This window comes from Furipterus horrens, unplaced genomic scaffold, assembly GCF_987537825.1.
Source record: "Furipterus horrens unplaced genomic scaffold, mFurHor1.1.pri manual_scaffold_9, whole genome shotgun sequence".
NCBI classification, from domain to species: Eukaryota; Metazoa; Chordata; class Mammalia; order Chiroptera; family Furipteridae; genus Furipterus; species Furipterus horrens.
The window spans coordinates 10,800,978-10,826,586 of NW_028327179.1; the positions used below are offsets into that span (position 1 = coordinate 10,800,978).

Below are 25,609 nucleotides of genomic sequence, written 5' to 3' on the forward strand. Positions count from 1 at the left end.
GCAACTTTTCTGTAAGTCAAAAATTGTTTCAGAATAAAAAGTTACAACATTAATAATGAAAAAAAGAATAAGATGCACCTGGAAGATACTGAAATTTCACATAAGGAGGCAAGTCTTATCTGGAAGGCACTGGATCCTTCTGGATGTTTGCAGATCACACATAACTCCATGACTGAGAAGAAAACCACTGTGTACCAAAAGATAATCATGACTATCCCTTCAAACGGTGTCATGCCTTTTTTAGAATGCTGAGAAAGGCATCTTAGTTAATAAATATACACAGAGGAGAAGGGACGTCTCTCCCCTCTACCCCATCCTCCCTGCCCAGGCACAGTTCACTTGGGCTGCCTGGCACTTCCCAGGCTGTGGGCAGCCAAATCACTTTCTTTGTTGACTAATAAGAAAGGTTAAAAAAAATTGCCTTGATATTTGTGAGGCACCTGGAGAATCTAAACCAAAATCTTTCATCCAGGGGCATACCATTTAATTCTTGATGAGATCATTAAGTGTTCCATTTCTACAGCTAAAATTTTTCAAAATCTGTATGGATAATTGAAAGCTTCCATAGAGACAATTAGGTCTATGTTTAGCACAGTCCTGAAAACTGATGGAAACCTGAAATATTATTACCTGATAAGTTTATTCCATAAAAATTGGATTTCAACTCATGGCATTTCAATTACATATTTAAAATGAATATTTAATTTGATAATTATTGCCTGTTCATTAGGTGTAAATGTATTATGGAAAAGATATCTTCTCTGGGTTTCATTATCATATTGCAGAAACATCAAAATAAGATAATTCATATGCTTTAAGCCCTTTTACTAATTAAAATATAGTAAGAATGGAAACTGCAAGCATCTCTAAGTCTGATAAGAAAGAATGACATATCTTACATTAAAGTTCAAAATGTACTTTTTATATTTCTTTTATATCAAATACCCATGCTATCAGTTTAAAATGGTTAACATATAGTCATTCTTGTCTTTAAAATAAAATTCATGAGTTTTCTTGTCAGAAATTTGTAATGTGGAGTAGAAAAAGCAAGCCAACTCCAAACAAGGTACTATTTTACACACAGCTTAAAACCAAGCAAAATTAAACACTGTATTATTTTTATTTTTTAAAAAAACCCTCATGTATGAATGATAAAACTATCTTTTTAATTCTAAGAGCCCTGGCCAATGTGGCTCAGTTGGTCAAGCATCATTCTGCAAACCAAAAGGTCACCAGTCCCATTCCCAGTCAGGGCACATACCTGGGTTGCAGGTTTGGTACCTGGTCAGGGCGCACACAAAAGGCAACTGATCAATGTTTCTCCCTCTCTTATTCCCTCCTTTCTCCTCTAAAAAATAATTTAAAGAAAAAATGCTAAGAAACAATGAGCTCCAATTTTAGAATAGTGGTGGCCTCCAGGGTAAGGCAGAAAGATGGAATATGGAAGAACACACACGTAGAGAAGTGATGATCTGGCTCTGGGGCTGGGTGGTGGGTTCACAGGTACTTGCTATAGCATGGTGCTCTGTAACATACACGTATACTACATATATTCTCATTTTAAAAACACTAAGGGAAAATGTTTATTTCCACTGGAAATGTCTATTGCTATGACCAAGGAAATATACTTGATCATTTGCAAGTACTGATTTATTATTAAAAGTTATATTTTGGGTCTAATATTATATCTAGAAAAGATACAGTATACTTCAATATTGTGCATATTTAAAAAAATTAGTTGCCAAGAATGATGTCAAATTTCAACTTAGCCAACTTCTTGGCCAATTGGATTCTACTTCTGGGACATGTCAAACTATTTATCTTGCATAAAAATCTGGCAACTGTATTAAACATTTCTTCTACTCATACTGATGTATTAGGTGCCCCTAGCAACCTAATAAACAGAAATAACCTTAAAGATTGCCTTGAAAAATCAGCTGATTCCATCTTATGAACATTGTTATAAAGAGACCTGTAAAATGCACAACATCTGATAGAACACGAAATAATAAAGACTAATTTAAAACAAGCATCTACGGTCTTCTGTTTTAACAAAGGCAACATACAGTGAACATATGGAAACAGATCAACTTTGGCCAGTGTACAAACTGCCTCATAATTTGCATATCCAACAATTTCTTGGTTAAGAATAATTTTCTCCAAGTTAGTTGTGTTCAACCAACACCCTTTAACTGTCCCTTTAAGTAGGCTGACCCTCCAACAGTTAGGTGCCACCCAATGGGGCTTGGAGTGGAGGAGGCGAGAGTGACTCAGATCAGAGGAGCGTCTTGTAAACCAGCCACATGCGGCACTCAGACACCCATCAGGGCGGTGTGCCCTTTCTCCACTGAGGCAGCTATGAAGTCATGGGCCTGCCATGGGGCTAACATATTATTAAAATAAATCACTGGCCTGAAGACTTAAGTTTAAATGCCAATTAACTCATAAGTAAATGGGAAGGAGCTGACTTGTCTCACCCAGAGTGCTGTTTGGAGAAGTTGCTGAAATTACCACTCTGCATTGAGGCTGTGGCTTTCGCAGATGCCAAAATACCCAGAGAATAAGGAGCTAGAGCATATGCCTTAAAAGGCCAGGCTTGGATTCTGCTCACAAAGTCCCCCTCCCAACTTTCTTCCTCAAGGATAGACGCAGTTGGCTTAAGGTAGCTTCAGTAGAAACATGTGAACTTTAAGAGCATTAAATCCTCACTGTGAAATGAAACAATTAAAAAAAAAAAAAAAAGTAAAACAAACAACAACAACAAAAAACCACGGCCACCTGCCCTTCAGTTGTTTTCTCTGTCCCTGCACAAAAGCCAGCTGTGGAACGAGAAGAAAAATTGCACTGGGATCTTTCTTCCCTTCTTTCATTTAGTTCCTCGCCAGGAAGATCCTCAGAGACGCACGAGCTCACTGTCCCCAGGGCCAAGACCTATGACGTGTTCTAGAGTCCTAATCATGGGCTGGGTCACAGGCGGGTTTCTTTTCCTTGCTGCCACCCCGTAGTAAGTCAACCTCTTTGAGCAGAGGCTTCCCCGCTCAAAGGAAACAATATGCTCCAGTGCCAAGTTCTAGCCTCATTTGTCCTGTGGATAACGAAGTCTCACTTCTCAAGCATGAAGTGGCCTCCACAAAACCTGCTCAGGGCATTTGAAGAATCTTCTCCAGAACTCAGATCCCTCGTTTCACAACACTGAGCTCTAGTAACTTGTCTTCCTTGGCTAGGATGCCTTCTCTCTATTTTTAATAGTTTTAATAGGGTCACATGCAGAATACAGCCTCTGCCCTCAAGATTGCCAAGTCTGGCTTTGAGTAAAGAGATTTTTCCCGACCCACAAATTGTTCTTTCCCACGATGACAACCGGAGTTATAACTTGGGTGCTAAAGGCGTCCAACACAGCTACTTGTTTGCCTCATTCATAAAAAACCCAAGATGCCTACAAACCTAGGGCTTTATCACTCTCTTTGGCTTGTATAGATTTCAATTTGCATAGATGATGGCAACCAGGCCTGTAGGAAAACGAGACAAAACACTACCCTTCTGCTAGCTCTTCATTGACCCTGTTCAGGTGACCTACAGACATGTTATCAAAACATCGTCTATTAAGTCATTACTTTTTATCCTTCTTATCCAATGCCATCAGGTAACAAATCATAATCAGAAGTCAACCACATGGCTACAGGCCCAACTTGAATACATTCATCGACCCTGTCATATTGTTCTGGCTTTTCTCCTATGGAAACAGATACCACACCACACGTGAACAGTGATTCTAGAGGGGCCTTTCTGACAACGAACAGGGTCTTCATCACTCACATCCCGCTAAGAAAGCTTGTTCCTTCAGGGAGGGATGCTATTAACAAATCAAAGGGCAAAACTGGCAAACAAAGGCTGTTTTTCACTGTCCTTTACAGGCTGCGAGGCTTTCATCTTTGTTTCTGCAAAGTAGGGTCAAGCTCTGCCTCTCCATCATTTATAGGACAGGCCACAGGCAGTGTGTCAGCCAGGCTAGCCCAGCGGTGCCTGAACCTCCTCACAGGAAGAAAGTGGAAGAAAATGCGCTGGGGTCGGTCCTCCTCGCCTTGGGTGTCCGGCTTCAAGTGAGAGTTCCAAGTGTGTATATCTTCTCTCTGCTCAGCCTTGGAAGAAGGAAGGTGAGTCTCGTCACCAGGACAGGTTCCAGACAGCTGCCAGCAGAACTGCATGATGTTGTTCCCTCACATCAAGGCAACTGGGAGTAACTAACGCCCTTCGGACAGAATCCTGCCATGCTGCAGATAACTGCCTGGTTGCTCAGCCACTTTGCAGATCCAAATGCTTCTTTCTCGTGATGGGATTCATTTTGGCTTTAGCCGTAATGAGGAGTGATTGATGTATGCATCATCTATTATAGAAGCGATGCTGCTGAGAATACTTAAAATATAGACAATGAGAGACCATCAAGTCACTGACCAGGGAACTGAGTGCACACACAGGCAGGGGTGTGTGTGTGTGTGTTTATGTGTGTGTGTCCCTCTTTCTCTTCCTCTTCATCTGTCCCTCTTGCTTACATAAGATGACACACACTGGCAGCCCTCATGTTTATTTACAGCTGAGGCAAAGACTTCCGGAAGTGCGTCCAGAAAAAAAAAAAAAAAAAAAGTCTTGTTTTTAATAAGGAAAATGATTGAGAAGGTAGGAGCTTAGAAAATAATGTATAAAAAAGCTTTACTTTAGTTTTTTGGGGGGGGGCACTTGTTTAGAACTGAAACTCTGTTCTACACGGGAGTCTAAAGCTTCTCGTTCCATCCATCAGCCTCCCCACCCTAGAATCCTAAGAAACGTCTGTGAACCAGGAACGTGTTTTCTCGGGGGAATTTCATTACTGAAAGGGCTCATTAGGAAAGACATTAAAATACGAATTACCTCATAAACTATTTAGCTGTGTACCCAGTGGGAGTGTGTACTTACTAGGGCCTGAGCTTTTCACAAATAGAGCTAATCAATTAAGCTTCATTAGAAACTGAAGGGGTTTTAAAAAGATTGGATAAGTCAGGGACAACTACAAAAGGACCTGACAGGGAGAAAACATCATCTGTCACGCAACCGCTTAAGCTAATTAGCAGCTTTTGAGTAGAGCGGGTGATGCAAATTTTCCTGTCTTGGGCTAGAATCTCCGCAGGTTCAGGGGGTTACCTAGATCAGAGCACCTCACAACTTAACGTGCCTAAGAATCACCGGAGGATCTTATCCAAACGCAGGTTTACATTTAGGGAGCCAGGCGAGGCGTACATCCTGCATGTGCCACCAGCTCCCAGGTGACGTTCATGCTGAGAATTCAGGGACCCCACTCTGAGCAGCAAGGTGTCAGATTATGTAATTTCTCTGCAAGACACACGCAAGTCGTCTTCATGGTGTTACAATGGGCAACCACAGACGGATGCCACGCTGAACACAGTTCTTGTTGCTCTCCATGGAGTGAGGGAATGAAAACTGCCCTTGTAACTGAGCTTTCTTTCCACTCGGGTTGCTAGAAAATTTCGTTTTGCCAATATTAATGGGGAAACTTCTTATGTAACACTGTAAAAAGGGGCCCATTGTAAAATTAGCTTTGTATCTCCTTAGAGACCAGCTTCTAAAGGAAATTCTACAATGCATTTTTAAGAGTCAGATGGCAGGGGCGAGACGGTTTTCTCTTCTCTTCAGACCAGGGAAATAGGACGTCAGGCTCAGCAATTCCACGTCAAGGCCCTGAGCTAGCTAACACGGAGCTGGGCCCACCGCCACCCCCGCCCATACCGAGCTCTCAGAGGAGGGAAGGAATGTTCTTAGGCAAAAGTGGGGAGCCAAGGTGTCCTGTGTGACAGGCCACTGTTAATCTGTTGATCCTTCAAGCTGTCCCCGCTGGTGGATTAGGAAAGAACAGAGTTCATTGCTTCACTAATCATGCCACCTGTCAGATCAGTCGCTGCAAGGGGCGAGAAGGGAAGCTCTCTCACGTCTGTGCAGCTCCAAGCCAGCTGCTAGAGCAGCCGCCTGCTCTGGCCCGTGGGGCTCTGCTCAGCCACAGGAGAAACGGGCTTAAGGTCACGGCAGAGGCCACAGCCGCGCAGGATGAGGGTGTGCCTGCTCTTTCTCAGCTCTCAGAATACAGCTGGAAGCTTTGGGGAGGCTCATGGCCCTGACACGATACCAAAGGCCTCAGCCTATCTCAGCCTCGGCATTGACTCATGCAGAAGGGCACTGATCTGCTTCCCAAATTCCGTGCCATTCTCTAGGCCCTCAAGCACGTGGCTGAGAACATGGCCAAATAAAAGCAAGTGTCCCGTTGGGCTATGAATGAAGAGATATGGCACATGGACCTCAAAAATCTATTCCTGGTTAGGTGGCCGTGGCTAAGGACAACTTAAGGACTAAGGAGCCTGCTCACCACCCTGTTAAGAACCCCCTGTTAACAATCACACATTTAGTCTACTTCGGAGAACACTTAAACACTAGGTGTTGGCCAGAACGTGGTTGAGAGAGCTATGCAAATATGACAAAAGGACAGTTTTCATCTTCCTCGGAAGAAATGATGAGATTAGTGTAAGAAAGAGAGATACCCAGGGCACAAGACTTTAGGGGACACTCATTCTCAGATGCATGCGAATGCACTGGTGCAAAGATACCCCTTGCATATCCCTGCGAGTGAGTGATTTCTTAACTTTGTACCCGGCACCTCTCTTGTCTCACCCTAGTCTTCACCCTGCTTTCAAGATTCATAAGTGAACCAATCTGTAAGCGACCCTTTGTCAAGGGAGGGTTATTCATTGGAGAGGCCAACCAAGCACTGTGAGGCCTTACAGATTCCCAAGGAACTTCCACTGGAATTTAAGATATGATTTTGCAAAGGCATATCACATGGTCCTGGCCAGGGTTTTGGTTAAGATTGTGAGATTTCAATAATTTTCATAGTACTTTTGGAAACTATTACAGGCTGAGTTCTCACCACCCCATCCCTGGCCGATTCCTGTTGAAGTCCTAACCCCTAGTACCTCCGATCGTGACTATATTTGGAGGAAGGGCCTTTAACAAGGTAATTAAAGTAAAAGTAAGCCATATGGGTGGGCTCTAATCCAATGTGACTGTTGTCCTTGTAAGAATCAGAGATTGGGACACAAACACACAGAGGAAGACCATGTGAAGACACAGGGAGAAGGCGGCCGGCGACAAACCAAGGGGAGAGGCTGTCCCCGGAGTTCTCCAAAGGAACTAACCCTGCTGACACCTTACTCTTGGGCTTCTATACCCTAGAATGGTAAGACATTATGTTTCCCTTGTTTAAGCTGCCCAGTCTGTGGTGTTTTGTTACTGCAGCTCTAACAAGCCAATGCAGAAACGGTTTCATACGTGTTCTTATGTCCACTTCTCTGATTTTTAATTGTTTTAATTTTTTTTTTTTAAATAGCCTTGATTGCCCTGGCTGGGTGGCTCAGTTCATTGGAGCATTGTCCCATACACCAAAAGGTTGTGGCTTTGGTCCCAGGTCAGGGCACATACCTAGGCTGAGGGTTCGATTCCTGGTGCGATGTGTACAAAAGGCAACCAATAGATGTTTCTCTCACATCAGTATTTCTCTCTCTCTCTCCCTTTTCCTCTCTCTTTAAAATCAATAAAAACACATTCTCAGATGAGGATTAAAAAATATATAGCCTTGATCACCATGGACAACAAGACATAGTACCTTAGGGTCTACACTGTCATCCAAGTCTCAATTCTCATACAGGAAAAACAAAGCAAGAAAAAGCAATAGTCTGTGATATTGGCTGAAAATTTCTCAAGTATATCATTAGAGGTGAATGAGGGTCGGAAGGGTAGTGCCATGTTTTAAGAAACCACAGATACAGTTTTCAGGTGGACAAAAATGTTAGAAAATATTGGTGTTATTAAAGATAAAGGGCTTGTTCTCTAAGATGAAATAAGCTTACAGAATCACTTTGATTAGTTCGGCCCTTGCAGGGGGAAGATTTAATCTTTCTCTAGGTCATCTCTATCACTCCTGTCTCTGGTTTTGATGCTGAGAAGACTCAATCAATCAATCAATCGCTCCAACATCACAAAGTTACAATATAGCAATCGACTGTGAGAACAGCACACTGTGGCTATTTTTAGGGGCTATGAAAATGTCAATATCTTAAGCTGGTAGGAGATGCACGCCTTTGCTAATGACGAATCCCAGGGACATTGATTTTGATGGTCCAATAACTGGCTTTCCTCTGGTTCCTAAACCCAGGAATGGTGTGGAACAGCCATAATGCAGCTCACGGTAATAAAAGAAGAGTCAGTTCAAAACATTCCTAACTGCAGAGGCACTGAGCCGTCTTTTTAAAAAGTAATACATCTTGACTGATCAAAAGGTTCACATTGCAAAAGGCTGTACCAGGGATATGCTCCCCTCAGAGAGAAACATGTTTCCTTTTCTTCCCACTGAAGCCCAGGTGGCAGCCTCCGGAGCACACAAATAGTGCTGTCCCCAGGGATGGTGGTAGGGGAGTCCTGTCCCATAGGACTCATTCTCCTCTCAACACATGTACACGGCCTCTTTCAGATACATTGTGGAATAAAAAGGCCTTTGTGGGCAGCCCTGGGAAAGTAACATCTCTGACCTTCCTTGTGAGAAAACTGTGTGTTGAGTTCTGAATGACTGACTTTTAAACACATTTTGAGAACACCACTCCTGCGTGAGGGTCAGGTCTGCCTTTAATAGGATTGTTGGCAGAAGACCCACCTTGGAGTCTGACAGGCAACACCGTCAACCCTTTGAAACATGCTCAGCCCCACAGCACTTTCGGTAACTAAACAACCTTGAGTCAGGTAGAAATCAGTTAATTTAACACGTGTGTAAAAAATCCACTGTATGGCCAGGTAATATGTTCCTAATGTGTTCTTAAGTCTTAAGAAGCTCAAAGCACAAATTTTGTCCTTTGGAATTCCTTTTGCCTGAATAAATATCAAACTACATTTTAGAAATTACATACCAAGTGATAATGGAAAAAAAAAATTCTCCTTTTTTCCCAAATCATGCATGTCCTTTCCAATTGTCTTTTGTTTTCTAAAGAATTAGACACATAGAATTAATTGGGAAGGGATGAATTAATTGGCAAGCTTGGGTTATCACATGATAAAGGGGATTTTAAATAATGATCTGCAAAATTGGTTTTCCCTTGATTTTGCTCCCCATTTTACACAATTTCTAAAGACCTGATCTCAACCTGAGTCTCAGCACACTTGAGAATAGTTTTTGTTAAGGAGAACTTTCTCTGTCACTCCCTGGAATCCTCTTCCTAAATGAATTCCTTCAAACAAATTTCTGTGATTGCTGTTTCCCTAACAACAAAGTACATCATAATCCTAGAAATGGAAGCCCAAGTGGCTTTTGTGATAAGCAAGACCTCAACTGAACTTTGTAGACACTTCCAGCAGAGGGAAAATACCAAACAGAAAAGGGAAGTAAGTGTCTTTATCTGTAACTTCAGGCAATAAATGGCCAGAGATAAGTTTTATAAGATCTGATTGTACAATTCAGAGAACAAAATTCATATACACATAAAATCATTTACTGATATTTTTATTGGATCTGCCTAAGTCATCTGCCCCATAACGCCTAGAAATTCCCTCACCTATTGGCATGTAAAAGCTGCATTTACAAAAAGTCTGCAGTTTCCAGCCTACATATCAGCCAGTGATTTGCATAATCCTTAATAGCCCCCTCCCCAATCCTTTTTTTCAGCCACCTAATGCAAACAAGATCTGGCTCAAGTTTCCCTCAACTAATCCACGCTAACACCATTTAAAAGGGGGCTATTCCATGTAAGTTGGCACAGCCAAATAAGCTCCCCATTGTATAAATGCCAGTCTCAGTAGAAAGACATTAATGAATATGCCAGTGGGGAGAGCCCTCAGCTTCTCCATTGCTTGCTGGACCCTAACTCTGGAAGAACTTTGTGAAACTTAAATGTTTTTTTAACCAAGGTAAGGAATTTAACTCGACCTCCTTTTATGAATCCTAACAGCTCTTCAGGACCCAGATCAAAAGCAACAACTTCTTAAAGACTGAAGTCTGGCCTGACTCTATGATTCTCTTCCCAACACGCAATAATCAGGCTCTCCTCCATACTCAAAATAGTTACTTGGTAAGTTTTTATGACTTCTACCTTCCCATATAAATGTAAGTTACCTAGAGGCTGACACTATGTCTTAGCCATCTTTGGAAAACCCACAGTTGCAGCATAAACAATAAATGCTTCTTTAATACATATTGGGTTGGCCAAAAAGTTTGTTTAGTTTTTTTCCATAAAATAAGACATGTTTTTTTTTTTATTTTCATCAATAACTTTACTGATTTAGATATGATGGTTATGTTGGCTATCTCCCACATGGTATAATGTTGACTGTTCTCAGTTAATGTCTCGATTTGATTGCTATCAATATCAACTGGGCTACCTGACCGTGGGGCATCATCCAGAGAGAAATCTCCAGCACAAAACTTCTCAAAACCACTTTCGACATGTTTGATCAGTCACAGCACATTCTCCATACACTGCAGAAATCTTTTTTATTTTTTTTGCATTTGAGTTGCATTTTCACCTTTCTTGAAAAAATAGAGCACAACATGCTGAAAATGTTGCATATTTTCTTCCATCTTCAATATTAAAATGGCTACACAGAAATTCTCCAATTTTGATAAGTGTTTTTTAAATGCACACTGATATGACAGCTGTCACAATACAGTCTATGAAAATTGTTCTGAATGAAGTTAAAGACAACTAAGTGCTTCTAGGGCCATCTTATGGAAAAAAAACAAACACACTTTTTGGCCAACCCAATACTTGTAAACCTATTTTAAAAATAAATTATAAAATTAGCTTTTTAATGCAACTTCTTCCCCAGCATCACCAGGCTGTGGCTCACTCTGTGCATTCTCCCTGGAAAGTCTTCCCCTCCCATTCTTCCAACCTGCTTAGGCCGGTGCTGCTACATAAAAATTTCTGTGATGATGAAAATGTTCCTTATCTCTGCTGTCCAGTATGGTAACCACTGGCCCCATGTGCCTACTGAGCACTCAAAACGTGACTAGTGCAACTCAGAACTTAATTTTAAATAGTATTTTATGTTAATGAATTTAACATTTAAATGGTCACAAGTAGGCAGTAGCTACTGTGTTAGAGAGCATAAGAACTCAACGCATTGGAGATGTCTCCCTGAAAAGCCGCGCAGAGGGTCTCATCACCATCACCATGAAGGCTACTTCGTGTTTGTCTTGATTGTAACATTTATTATGACACACTTAGTTGTCTATTTATTTATCTGATTTCCTCTTTGGACTGTGAGTTCGTAAAGGCTTGAGTTATGTACAGTTTTATCCCCCCAAACCAAGTATAATACTGGCATTTTAGAGACACTCGATAAGAATTTCTCAATGAAAGGATGAATAAATGAACTGGTAGCTCAGTGGACTGGTAGAGACATTTCTCCATATGTAATAAATCTACAAAACAGATCTTTTGGAGCAAAGTAAGTGGGAACTAACAGATTAATGGTAGTGATGTGACAAATTATCTGTCTAAGGAGCCTGCATGGCTCTTTAGCTTATCTTTCCCTACAAATGCATGCCCTATCTTTGCATAATTGGGACTTAGGAACAACTCACTTATAGACCCTTGGTCTTTAAACCATGACTCTGTCCAGACTTGCTCTTTAAAAAAATTCCCAGGAGATAAAGTTCACTACAATGATGGAGTGAGATAAACATGCTTTTGCTGTTGATCCCATGTTCTCACACACCCCATACTGGTCTACAGAACAGCTGGGCTCATTCATCAGGCTTGAAAATAATCAAGTCTTCACACTCTGTTATCACGGGTATGGTTGTTCCAAAGGGTATGTTGGCAAAGAGCCTTCTTTACTGTGTCCCAGAGACGACCACCTCCACCCAAGGTCCTGGGGAGCTCTTTCCCTCCGTCACTAGCATTTCTTCCAAGCTCACTTGCAGAGCATAAGGGAAGCTCTCATTGAAACTAATAATGATCCTGGATGTTTTGGAAAAAAAATAAATGCCAAATGTTGGCATGGCACTGCTTGTGACATTTTAGGGTACATTGCTGAGTCTCATGGCTAGACATAGTCCAAATATTTGTATAATTTAAAGTAATTTGTACAGACATGGTAAACGTCTATTTTAGGCAATGGAATTTAATATACACATCCCTTAGTAAGCCTTTGGTCTTTTGTGTAATTTTAGCCCTAATTTTTAACTTTAAAATATTTAATGTCATAAAATGGCTTCATATTTTTTTATACGTTTGTGAACTAACAAACTGTAAAACAATAACAATATATGAAATTTTAAAATATGCTGTACTTAACACTATTTTTAAATGTTTTTAATTACTTAAAAACTTTTTAAAAGTCATTTTTATTTTTATATATTTCAATGAATTGGTGAATTCAAAGCAACAGCTGTATAACTCCCCTGGGTTTCTATATCCAAGTCTCTATAAAGAGCATAGCAATTTAATGCATTGATCAAAGGTAAGGTACTTAATCTCTCTTAGTCTCAATTTTCTCTTCTATCAGACTATGAACTTTGTATATGTGTGTTCTTTGTAATAATTGTCATACAATACTATATTGGTTTTAGGTGTACAACACAGTGATTTGACTTTTAAATACCTTACGACATGATCACCACTATAAGTCTAGTAACCATCTGTCACCATACAAAGTTATTACAATATTATTTACTCTATTGTTTATGCTATGTATTACATCCATACAAGTATGTTTTAAACATAATGAGTTAAACCCATGAAAGAAAGAGAAGTATACTTTAAAGCAGGAAAGAAATATTTTAAATATATATACGAGGCCTATCCGGATAAAGTCCAGCCATTCTTAGTATAACTAGAATGGTTTGCACAACATCCATGTAACCTGGCAGCCAAGGGGAGAGGATTGGAATGCGCATGTGTGAACAATGACAACTTCACTGTACTAGTCAGTGGGGGTTGTAGGTGCCATTGAGTGAGCATGTGTACTGTGTGGCCGCCGCATTCAAAATGTCTGAGTAGAGCAATGAATCTGCATCGAATTTTATGTTAAGCTTGAACACTGCTCCATGGAAACTATTCAGAAGATTCAAAAGGCCGCAGCTGTGGGCGACCGGCGACCGGCAGCTTCATCACAACAACACGCCCACTCATGCATCACATCTCATGCAGAGTTTTTTGATGAAACACCAAATCACCCAAGTGTCCCAATCCCCCTACAGCCCACATTAAGCACCCTGTGACTCCTGGCTTTTCCCAAAACTAAAATCGTCTTTGATGAGATTCAGGAAAATATGACAGGGTAGCTGATGGTGACTGCGAGAACTGTGTGAGGTCCCAAGGTGCCTACTCTGAAGGGGGCTGAAGCATGAACGAAACTTCTTGTATCATGTATCTTCTTCAATAAATGTCTCTTTTTCATAAAAAATATGGATACCTTCCGGACAGACCTTGTAGAGGGACAGGTACTATGCCAAATGGTTTCCCTATTCTTCCCTCATTTAATCTGCAAAATAACTCTTTAAGAGAGGCCCCGCCATTATCTCCATTCTATAGATGTGGAAGGGAGGAACAGAGAGGCCAAGCAACCAGGTCGTGTGGTTAGGATTTGAAGACAGGCTGCTTCTCTGGTCTCTGTTCTCAATCAATGCTTTATTTTGCTTCTCAAGAGAACAAAACAAAGCAAAAACACCCCACCTTATTCTTAATTCCAGGTGACAGCGATGGCTCCCGTAAGAGGGTAACCTGATAGTCTATGTGAAAGGTGTGAAAATGCTTTGTATATCTTAACATATGAGCTAGCAGTCATTATTAACATTATTGTTAAAGACACAGAGACTTGGTATTTTCCAATTTAATATTCAAGGTTTCAAATATTAGAAGATAACCCTCATATTTCATGACCTATATTAAATCTGAACTTCCACTGGGGCACATTTTTTGAACTATGTCTGCTATACAGCTCTAGATAGCCCCTTCCTCTCTCTCTAATATAAGTAAACATATCCTTGAGTCAGAGTTTAGAAAAAATAGAAAGGAGGCCTAGTGCAGAGTTGATGCTAATGATAAATATTTGCCAAGTGATTGTCATTGCTTCCATGCTTCCACTCCTATCCTACTGGGATCCAGCCACCATGCTGTTTTTAAGTTGCCAAAGCAAGGCCCCAGCACGGACGGGTCAGATCCCAGAGCTGGGCTCACATCGGCAGTCTGCCATTTGCAGGCTGAGTGATCCTGGACACGATCCTCTGTACATCAGTTTTCTTGCCTGTAAAAACAGGAATAGTGACCTCACAGGATAGTTGTGAGGATGACATAAATAATGCATGTAAAGGCCTCGTCTAAGTAAGTTACATGCAGTTCCTCACTGCATTTTCAGTACATGGAAATTACAGGGCAACATGGCCCATGACCTGCACTCAATGCATCTTTGATAATATCATATAATTCATTGCTTATGTTCATTAATTTGACAAAGAGATATTTTGTGCCAACGATGTGCTAGGTTTCAGATCCCTCCCCTCAGAGAACCTAGGCACTACTAGTGAGGAGGTTACAGTTAACAGAAGACTCGCTGAACTTTAAAATATTACTACATTAATGGCCCATCGTGAGAAGGCAGGGTTCTTTGGAAAAGACAACAACGCTGGGAAAAACGGAAGGCAGCAGGAAAAGAGGAGACCAAATATGAGCTGGACCGACTCCATAAAAGAAGCTGCAGGCACGGGTGTACAAGAGCTGGGCAGGGCTGTTGAAAACAGGACATTGTGGACATCACTCGTGGCTGGGGTCAGCAGGAGCCGGCACCGACTCAATGGCGCATGACAACAACAATATGATCCCATGGGACTTCAGCTGTTTTATGTTTCCTGTTTAACTTCCTCACTTCAGAACGGACTCAGCAACATTTAACTACCAGTAATGATACATTTGATCAATATAAGCCCATATATTTACATAGTGACCAGTGACATAAAAATAGAGGTTGATTTCTCATAAATGGGATAAGAGCAGGATCCGTGTAAATCCTACCTCAGGTAATTGTGAAAGGCACAATCGTATCTGCAGTTTATTTAAGATACTCAGGTGTATATTTAAGTAAACAAAGACTAGGCTAGAAAACACAGTAGCTGTGGAACAGCAATATTTATATTCCTAGAGAAGCTAATATTTTTGAAATAAATAAGTTGAAAAACTATAAAAGAAAGCTTAAAGAGATTTTTTTTAAAACCTACAAAACACTGTGCTCTAAGTGAAAGTCATATAAACAAAATAAAACAAATACTAAAAGCCTAAATTATTTTAAGGTATGCATCAGTCTTAGAAACAAACATGTAATTAGTAAAGTAAGGCAGTAAAGCCCACTAATTAATAAGAATTTGAAAAATGCAGGAGAGGGGAGGCTACCTCCCTGTTATCATTTGCTCCCTGGATTCCAATACCACCAACCCAATTAAGAAAAATTGCCTTAAAGTATAGAAATGTATCAAAGAAAAAAATTAAGTGGCCAAAAAATATGAAAAAAGATGTGCATATTTCCCACAGTGTAAGAAATGCAAACAAAAACTGGTAAAGATTTTGTTAAAAAAGGATAATGCTTAATGCTTCTGAAAAAGCTATAAGATAGATATCCTTCTATATTACAGGCAGGAATTAAAGTTAGTACAAATTTTAAGCAATTTGGCAGCATATATACAAAGTCTTTAAAATGTTTATTCTCTTAGAACTGATCATTCTAATTTTGGGAATCTATCCTAAAGGAAATAATCAAAGATGTAATTCAATAATTTCAGATCAATTTTTGTTTATTTTTTTATACTGAGTGGGTTATTTCCAGTACAGAAAATTTAAATATCAAGAAATATAAATAAGAAACAGTTAAATATTTATGTGAGACCCATAGGATAAATTATACAATTATTAAAATGCTTTCAAAAGATATTTAATGATACGGCAAAGTACTCATAATATCACATGAAACTTTGCAAAAGCAGGATATAAACTGTATATTTAGTAAAAACCTAATTTTGATATATTACAATATGAACAGAAAAAAAGGACAAAATTTTTTTTTCAGTTTAACGTATCCCTCATAGTCTGCCACTATCAAGCTTACTCTTGAACAACACAAGTTTGAATTATGCAGGTCCACTTATACACAACTTTTTTTCATTAAATATACAGTCAACCCTCCATATCCCTGGGTTTCACATCCTCAAGTTCAACGAACCTCAGATCGAAAACAGTATTCTCCGTCGCGGTTCAGAATCCACCTATGCGGAGGGCCAACTTAAGTTATACATGGATTTTCGACACTATGGCGGTGTTGGTACCTCCAATTCCTGCCTTATTCAAGGGTCAGCTGTGTATGAATTTTGAACTGAAACTACATCAGAATCCTAAACTTATGTATGTTTTAAAAAGTGTCAAGTCTTGGGTCTGCACCAAAAGAACCTCAGCGTTGAAGTATCAGACGCCTTCAGATAAAACCATTTAATCTTCAAATGGGGCCACAGCAAGGGCCCAGATGTCTTCTGCAGGGATTCTCGGCAGAGCTGCACTTGGCTGTGGCTGGCAGAGCCCCCAGGTGCCAGAGCAGGGATCTGGGAAATTGTGGGAAGGATTCTCACCTGCTCAAATATCTCTTTCCCACCCACTTGTCATGTGTCCTGAAATTCTACCATTGGTGAATCAATCATGTGACTTAAATTCTACCTTATCCCTAGAACTTCAAAACAAAACAAAGAAGCCCACAGTGTAGGGTGACATATTAAGTCACAGTAACATCTTCATCTAAATTAGCTTATTAGACTTCCCTTCCTTCATTCTATCAACGAACATTTATCAGGAGCATAGAAAGTGCTGGAGAGAACCAATCTAGGGACATGGAGTGGAATTAGGTTGGCCTCTGTTCACAGGCTAGTAGTGAGGCAGGTACACAGACAGCATATAATAAAGCTCTACAGGGAAGAGATGATAAAGGCACACCTGGAGTCTACCCTAGCCGAAGGTGTGGCTGCTATCTAACTAAGGAATGTGAGAAGACTTCACAGGAAAGGTGCATTTGAGCTGAGTCTCGAGAAAAAGGAATGTAGTTTGCAGAGGCAGAGGAAATAGGATAGGATAGGCGAGGCAGCCTCAGAGAGCAAAAAGCCCCCAGGAGGTGCCAGGCTCCTGTGATGGACTTTTGAAGAGTGACCAAGACGTGCCGAGCTGAGAGGAGCAGAAGAGGCTGGAAGCGACACAGGACCAGGCTGAAGCCTCGAGGACCATGGAAACATGGGCACATGCCCAAAAGGAAGAGGATGCGCCAGGAAAAGGTGCAAGTGAAATACTTGCCAACTCTGAAATTCTACCCAAGTGTGCTCCTGCTCTCTCTTGAACTTCAGATCCTGGCTCTACTGAAATCAGGTTACTTGCCTCTTTGGTTGCACTTTTAATCTCTAGGCTCCAAGGCCACAGTTGGATGAAAACCTTATCTTCCTTAAACACGTCTTTTCTAGTGATTGCAAATATTGTTTTCAAATATAAATTCTTGCTGTTTATTTTTAATGTTTGGGACTTAACTATTCTGAGAATCTAATGATCCGTCTTATTCATACGAAGGCAAATATACAACCTAGTTTTTCAAACTAACAGGGGATTTAAAAAAAGACAATTTTAAAAGGATACGAAGGGAAAAGATATTCTTTGCAAGTTTTGGACTTGAAGACTGGATTCTCCTTTTTATTTTTTAAGAAAATAATGCCCCATCTTTAGAAAAACTTTGCCTCCTTTATCTGCCCCACTGCCCTGCCTTCCATCCTCCACAAGGCACACATTTTCTGACAGATCTTCTGACCTTCCCACATAAAAAACCAAATCAAGGCAAAGCCATCATCACCAAGTACAAAGCAAACTTTCTTTATTAGTTGTGCTGGCAAAAATCTGGGAGAGTGTAAGCTACATAAATTCCAAGAAAATGACCAAAATCTATCTCTCCAAAGCAGAACTTCCCTGTAACTAGATCTGTGAATTTTCTTTCTTTTATGACACAAGCTGAACTTATTTGCACAGTGCTCTGGAGCAGACAGGGACGCACACAGGCACACACGTACATAAACACGCTGAGAAGACACGCCTGAAAGCTGTCTGAGGGGCTGTTCCGAATCAGACCATCTGCGGTGTCCTTGCCCAAGTGCATCTGACTTCAGGCTTGGGAACATTAAACAAACACAAAAACAAGACAAGGCAATGCGCGTGCTAGGCTGGATGACAGAGGCAGCGAGCAAATATTGGGATTGTGTTTCACCTATTGCCATGGTTACCAAAACAGGGCGGATACTGGCAGAAAGAGAAAGAGAGAAAACTGGGAAGACAATGAGTCCTAGGAGAATCTGTGAGTGTGTGTGAGGACTCGCTGATGCGGATGCAGAGACGGGACGGTCAGGGATATGTCGATACCCCCGTGTGTGTGAGCAGTGGGCTCAGCCACCACTCCACACCAGCACAACACAGATCTCCAAAAGCCACGTAAGAACTGTGCTGCCCCAAAACAAACAGCGAGGAGACGTGACAAGTCTAGTTTTGCTTGGTCGCAGGCAAAATCAAGGCAGCTTGTGCCAGGTGCCAAGAGCTAAAATACTCAGCGTGCACCCACACTCTGGATAACAAATAAGAATAACTTAGTGGTCTCATGTCAAGATCCCCAAGTCTCGGTAAGAATTATAGAGAATTGGGCCCATTACTTCGGGCAACCTGATGATTAGTTTCAATTCCCAGTTGATGTAAAAGAAGAAAAAAAAAACTGATTGACCAACTTCTACCCCAGGTACTTTGCCTCACTAACCAAACTGCAGAAAAATACTTCAGGAAACTCCCCTTTAGAAAGTTCACTGTCACAGCAACTAACAGATGACTTTCCTATAAATTCTCGACTAGCGATCGCATGGAGAGTAAAGTTCTTTACACTTGAAACCCAAAATGTGGGTTCTAATTCCCCCTCTTCTGCTAATTAGCTACGTGACCTTGGACAAGTTATTGAGTTGAGCTTTAGGTCTTTGTTTCGCAAAGGAAAGGATTTTGCCAAAATAATTCCCAAGCTCCTTTCGTGCCTACCAATTGCCTATGGATCACCTTTGGATTTTGGTGATTCACAGGCAGTTGATAACCTCTTAAATTCTCATTTTCAAAACAAATACATTAAATGTATAATCCCATGTATTTGGAGTTATGATCCACATATGGAATACAAATTGAGTTGGAATTTATTCTGTTCTATAGAAATGCAAACCAACAGCTGCTAGCTCTGGTTAATGATCTCATAAGCTAATCATTTACATTTTATTTAAAAATAGTACAATATAATTCTAAATTAAACTTTCTACAGTTTAAATGGGCAAGGCAGCAATGGCATCTGGAAGGTTATACTTCCCGCCAACATTAAGGAGCTGGAGCTTCTATTGGTTCTTATAGTAGTGTTGTTGCTTCAGATCTTCAATAACAACCACTAAGCTCAAATTCAGCACTTGTTTTGGCCACACAGAAATCGGGATCAGCCTTCTGTCCAGTGGTTAGTGGATAAGAACTAGAGAATCTAATAGGCATAAGCTAATAGATGTCTGGACCTGGGCTATTAATTTGAGGCTTGGGACCTACGTTTATTCCGAGTAAATTAGCATGGGGACGCCAGAGACAGTCTGATATAGTAGAAACAAGGCAAAAATCAAAGAAGACTTGGGCGCAGGGCCTGGTTATGCCACTGGATGACACAGGAAAAGCCAATTACCCTCTCTGTGTCTGTAAGATGAGGACAGTAATATTCCCCTGTTGACGCTACTGGGTTGCTATGAGGCTCCAACAAGACAATGTATATGAAAGTGCTCTGTGATTTGGAAAGTGCTCTGCTAATATAAACTCAGAGGATGATCATCCCCATTGCTGGCAACACATTACGGCGTAGGGCCAGGACCAAGGGCCCAGCGCCTGGGCTCACACTGCGGCACCATCTTTCCCATCTTGCATCCTCACAAGTTACCCAGCCTCTCAGCAGCTTATTCAGTTGTAAAGCGAGATTCAGCACAGTGCCTCCCTCATCAGATTGCTGAGGATTGAGTAAGATAATATATTGCAAGAGGCTTAACACAGACTCTGCCACATATACAAGTGCTTGATTAATGTTAACAACTACTATTTCCTGACAGGGCGTTTTAAGAAGGTGAATTGTCTTTAAAAATTAGATCCCTCATACACATTAGTGAGAACATAGATTTTTATTGTTGTTATTGTCATGAACTCCTACATAGTTCCTACTTATCTGCATATTGGACAGGGGTTTTTCACAGCAGCGAGGCAGGAAAATTCTGAAAATAAGTAGTCACCTTGGTTCATCATATCATTGTGTTTTGGCTCTAGGGACGCATGGCTGCTGGCACAATTTAAAAATTAACGAGAGCTTCTTTAAAGTCAACAGTACTTCCTGCCTCACCACAAAGCTTCTGAGAAGCAGACAGCCTATTCATTCAGCTTTTTAATTTTTTATTTTTTTATTCCTGCACTTTAAGGAAGTGAACCTGGGATGCTTAAAGCAAACAGGCAGATCGCAGAAGTGCATTTCTCAAGAGTGCCGGAGAGATGTTACCTGGAGACTGTCTTTTCATGTGTATAAACTTTCCAGGCAACTCCGTATGGAGCCAGGCTTCTCTGTGATTTATCTGTGGGACAGTGGGTGGCCCAGGGCACTGCAGGCAAACAGCTATCCAGCTCGATAATTAGGGAGGGAAAGGCAAACACAAACACACCCAGGTTGACATTCAAAACAAAGTGGAGATTTAACCACGATTGCTCACTCTACCACCCCAGCTCTTGTCTGCCAATCTGCCAGGGGGAAACCAGAGCCAAGGAAAAAAAGGCGCTGTTCATAATTTATCAGCACAGCTGATTTGGAAAAAGCATAATTCTAGGCAGAAGAACGAAGGCCTGAGTTGGGAGCCCAGCTTTGTGTTTCAGTGATGGCTTGATCTCCCTAAATCTTTACCAGGCTTTGGGGTGCTCATTTGTAAAAGAAGGAATTCGGGCGAGGTCTCTAATAAGCACCCTCCATCTCTAAAAAACCCCGACTCGCCAATCTTTGTAATTTCTTACAGTCATTAATACATATAGTTATGTATGCACTCGGTAAATGGTACCTAACTGTGGATGAACTATTCACACTTGAGGATCAAATACAGCAGAACCAGTTCACCACCATGGAAGAAACAGCATATTGATCGCTCTCAATTCTTGGGAGGGCAATGATATTCCAACTTCTCTCAAGGAAAAAATATGATAGGTGCTGTTTCTAGATATCTTTCAAAGGAAACTGATGTAGCCAGCTACTCTTTACATGCCAATTACTCAGCTTAGCATTTATCTACTTTTATCCTCTCCTTCTCAGCCCGGTCCTTGTTCCCTATCCACTCCATCCTACCCCCATTTTCATGGCTAGGGTTTGGTTCCTTCCTATAATTTTAATCCAGCCCAACTCGATCGAATTCAGTTCCCATGCATTGGGCCTTTCTCAGTACATAGAGCTCATGCAATTCAAGAATTACCTTCAAGGAGTTTCCAGTCAGTCAAGTGGAAAATATGAATAAAAATAGGTTTGGAGAAAGAGGAAGAAAAGCTGGACCAGTCCGAGAGGCCACAGAGCACTGGTTAAACCCAGGGGAGGACGTTCCATAGTACCAACCACTCCTCATCCTTTCCAGGTTATCTGCAGGTCTGCAATGTCTTGGCCTTTCTTGTCTCCCTTTTGTATATAAACATAAATTAACCCCAAAGAATGTGATTTAATCTGCTGGTTACTGATATCTGGAAGCTAGAGGATATTTTTGTCTAAAGGATAAATGTGTTGATGAAAAAGCGTTGTCACTGGAGTCTGAGACATTAGCCTTTGCTAAGTGACGTGTTGTGGGGCCAGTTTTCCAACTACTCGGAGCCTCAGATGCCCCAGCTGTAAAATGGTGATAACATCCATGTCATGGTGCCATCCTGAGGATGAAATCGGTGACAGCTGCTGTACATACCTTCTCCCTAGTATCAAATACCCGCTAGGCTACACTAACCCTGCCCAAATTCAAGGTGAAATCTGGCCAGAGTGGCCAGAGTTCTCTCTGAATAGATGTTTCTATGCCATCCTTCATGTTAGTCAGTTTCATTCAATATGGTAACAGTCGCCTCATCATTAAGGAGACAGGTCTCACTAGGTATACGGACAAGTTTCCCACACTTTCAGCTTTCAACCCTAGTACGGTTTTCTTTAAAACAAAAACAAAAGAACACATGTTTCACGGCTCGCATAATTTTCAAAAATACAAATGAACACAATCTACAACATTTCAGAATCAGCTGTACCCAGCAGAGGCTGGAAGTGTGTCTCTGTCTGGTTGGTACTCCCCCTACCCATTCTGTCTCCGTCTTCTCCTCCTTTTTCAGTTCTCTGTGTCCACCTCCCTCCTTTCTTCCCTTTCCCCTCTGGATGTTCAAGATGTCCACCGGGTATCCCGTGAGCCTCCTCTCCAGCAGGCCCCATTCTCATGGAAGGCACACATTGACCCTAGGAATCGGGGGGAACAGCCTGCGGTTTGGGTGGTTAGAAAGAGGGAAGGCTCTCACAGATCTGAGTCTGCTCTGTCCCCCAAATGAAATCCAATATGCATGCACTCACTTGTAAATTTATGAAGCCATATGTCTGTTGGCTTACTTCTTCAGAACAACATTCCATAAAACTAAATTATAATCTGCCAGAATTATGAGAAAACCAGCTTGGACAGATGTGGCTACAATACACTGAAGTGACTGTTTGATACTAATGTACATTATTAAGTAAAAAGAAGAACACATGTGCTCCTTGATTTAGGACGTCCCAGATTAATGTGCTGTAGTACTTACTGGGGACAATGATTTTGCCCTCTCCCACAATAGAAATGACAGATTTGGGGCAAGGAACGTGGATATATTCTACTAAGCAGTCACTAGTCAGACAGCTTCTAACAGAATCGTTCACTTAAAGCAATCCTGTCTCAAGCTCTTGTCCAACCCCCAGACCTCTGAGTTTCGCCAGAGATTCAGGACCGTGCCTTTTGTCAATGGCCAACAGGGAGTGTGAAATGAACACCACCGTCCCCAGCAGAACGGGTTGCAGTGTCGGGGATGTGGGCGGCACCTCTCTGGTTTCTCGCGTGCTCTGAGAACACACCCCACAGAGTGCGTTCATCACAATAGCCCATGTGTGACCTTTGGAAAAGTCCTTGAAAACAGTGAAACAAGAGTCTTAGTTGAAATCTGGAATCCATTCCAGTCTTACACAGGGAGAAAATCAGGCATCGATCAAAAAAGCCCATAGTCTGGAGCGGCTCTGGCTGACATGAAAATCATAGATTTTTTTTTTTTCTTTGCTACTTTGTATTTCATAAAAGCTTTTCATCTAAGTAACCCAAAGCTGCTAGAAAATACTGTGCAGTTAGTAGATGGCAATTACTGATTTCTCCAGTGAACAGTGCGAGCAGAATAAGAATAGAGATGCTGAGTAATGTACTAAAAGTCACTTACCTAACATGTTTGCAAGCTACTAAGTAAATGCTATTCCTCCAAAATACAAGTGGCCGATGCTACCATTTTCCCCTTGGGGTAAACCTATTGGCAATAACGAGATTACGTGTGGAAGCCTGGGGTAGACAGAATAGCTGTGTTCCCTAAGCCCCAACTCCATTATAGAGTTCATTTGCCTGGAAATATTTATTCACTTAGAACATGAATCAGCAGAGCAGTGTGCTTGCTCAGTGAATTTAACTCAACAAACATTTGTGGGTAACACTATTTTTGTAAGTACAGACCAATTCCCTTTTGCCGCCAGCTGATATTATTTGCTATTAATTTGCCATACCGTATGTTTTTATTTCATACATATAAGTAGTTATAAGCCTGTACTCCCTTTGGAAAGCTTTTCCCTTCTTTGCCAGCAAGAAGAGGGGCAGGACACTTTGAGTCAAGTGGCAGCATAAAACCCAGTGAAAATCAATTGGCAGGGAAATTTGGTTTGGAAGTGTGTTTTAGAATCCACCTCAAGTGTGTCTGGGAGGTCCCTCCAAAAGGATACAGAACCTGAACCAACAAGACGATTCAGAAATAATCCATCTGGGGGCGTAGCATCTGATGCTTGGACCAGAACACTTATTCATACACATGAATAACTTAATTTTGTTTTTTTCTTAAGTACCTTCACAGTTCATTTTTTATTTTCCTTAAAAAAAAAAAAAAGTAAATGGCATTACTCTGGTCTCCAAAACAGATGCCAGTTTGAACTATACCCTGCCAGCAAGTATTTGGTTTGGCGCTGCAAAGCTTGAGTTGAAAAATATTTGCCGATTCCAAAAAGATTTAACAAGCTTTGCTGAAGATGTTGGTGCCATTTGGCACATCACAGGGACTGTGGCACAGCAAAGAGAACCTCTCTTGACCACAGATTTTATTTGCCAGAGGAGCCAACACTGGGAGTTCAGTCGCTTCCTTGGGTCAAGATGCTGAAAGTGAAATGAGTGAAGTTTCCAAAAGAAAGTGACCAAAGCCATTTAGAAAAAAAAGAAGAAGAAGAAGGAGAAGAAGAAGAAGAAGAAAGAAAAGAAAAAATAGAAATCTTGCTGCCGTTGAAAATGAACTCACTGGGTTTTGGTGGCGAAGTTCCGTAACTGTCAAGCACACCCTCACACCGGCCACCAAACACGGTCCCTGACGCTGTCAGCGAGCAAACCGACTACATGTCCACATCTAGCAAAAGCGGTCCTTCAGTAGCGGAGAGTAAAACCTCTGCTGCGGTGTATTTTCTTGTCGTCTGATACCTGCCTAACTGTGGTGTTAGATTTTAACTCTACACAAATCGAGTGACGTATCTCAAGCAACTTCACTAAATAGAAGCAGCAAATTTACAGCACTTTATATTGTAAAGTTGGACAGGCATGGCTTTTTCTTAATATTTACTAGAACATAAAAGCATGAATCTACCACTGTGATTGGGAAGGATAACCTTACTGTAAATGAGCCTCATATTTTAAAAGTCACTGAAGGTTGTCACCTGGAATCATGTGTTTCAGTTATCCTGAGAGAAAACAAGGCTCTGATCCTTTCCAATCAAGGTCATAGCTGACAACTATAACAAAAATGCAAAATTATTTCCATAATAGTGTGTGCTTAAAATAACATGTATATTTTCATGGATATGGGAACAGGAAGAATGGCATTGAAATAGCGACCACCTTGAAGAAGAGAAACTCTGGATTATTTTTAGTTTCAGGTTATGAGCAAATATACACATTCTTGGGTATATTCCACTTCAACTCCTGTGGATCCCCCCAAACTTCTGTGTGTCCCTTTCACTAAGGCCACGTGTTGATCCGATGCTTGTTACATAACCATCTACTTCAAGGTTCAGTAACCAATATCCTCAAAAAAAGAGCGAGGCTCTGCACTGCCTCTCCACAGGAAGACTCGTTCACCAAAACAAAGACAGCCGTCTACCTGACTTGACC

General features: G+C 41.1%; 1 protein-coding gene across 1 annotated transcript in view; it reads right to left on the reverse strand.

Annotated features, from left to right (window-relative positions):
• CREB5 (cAMP responsive element binding protein 5) overlaps positions 1 to 25,609 on the reverse strand; it is a 124,170-nt gene that overhangs the window by 64,260 nt on the left and 34,301 nt on the right. The window lies entirely within an intron of this gene.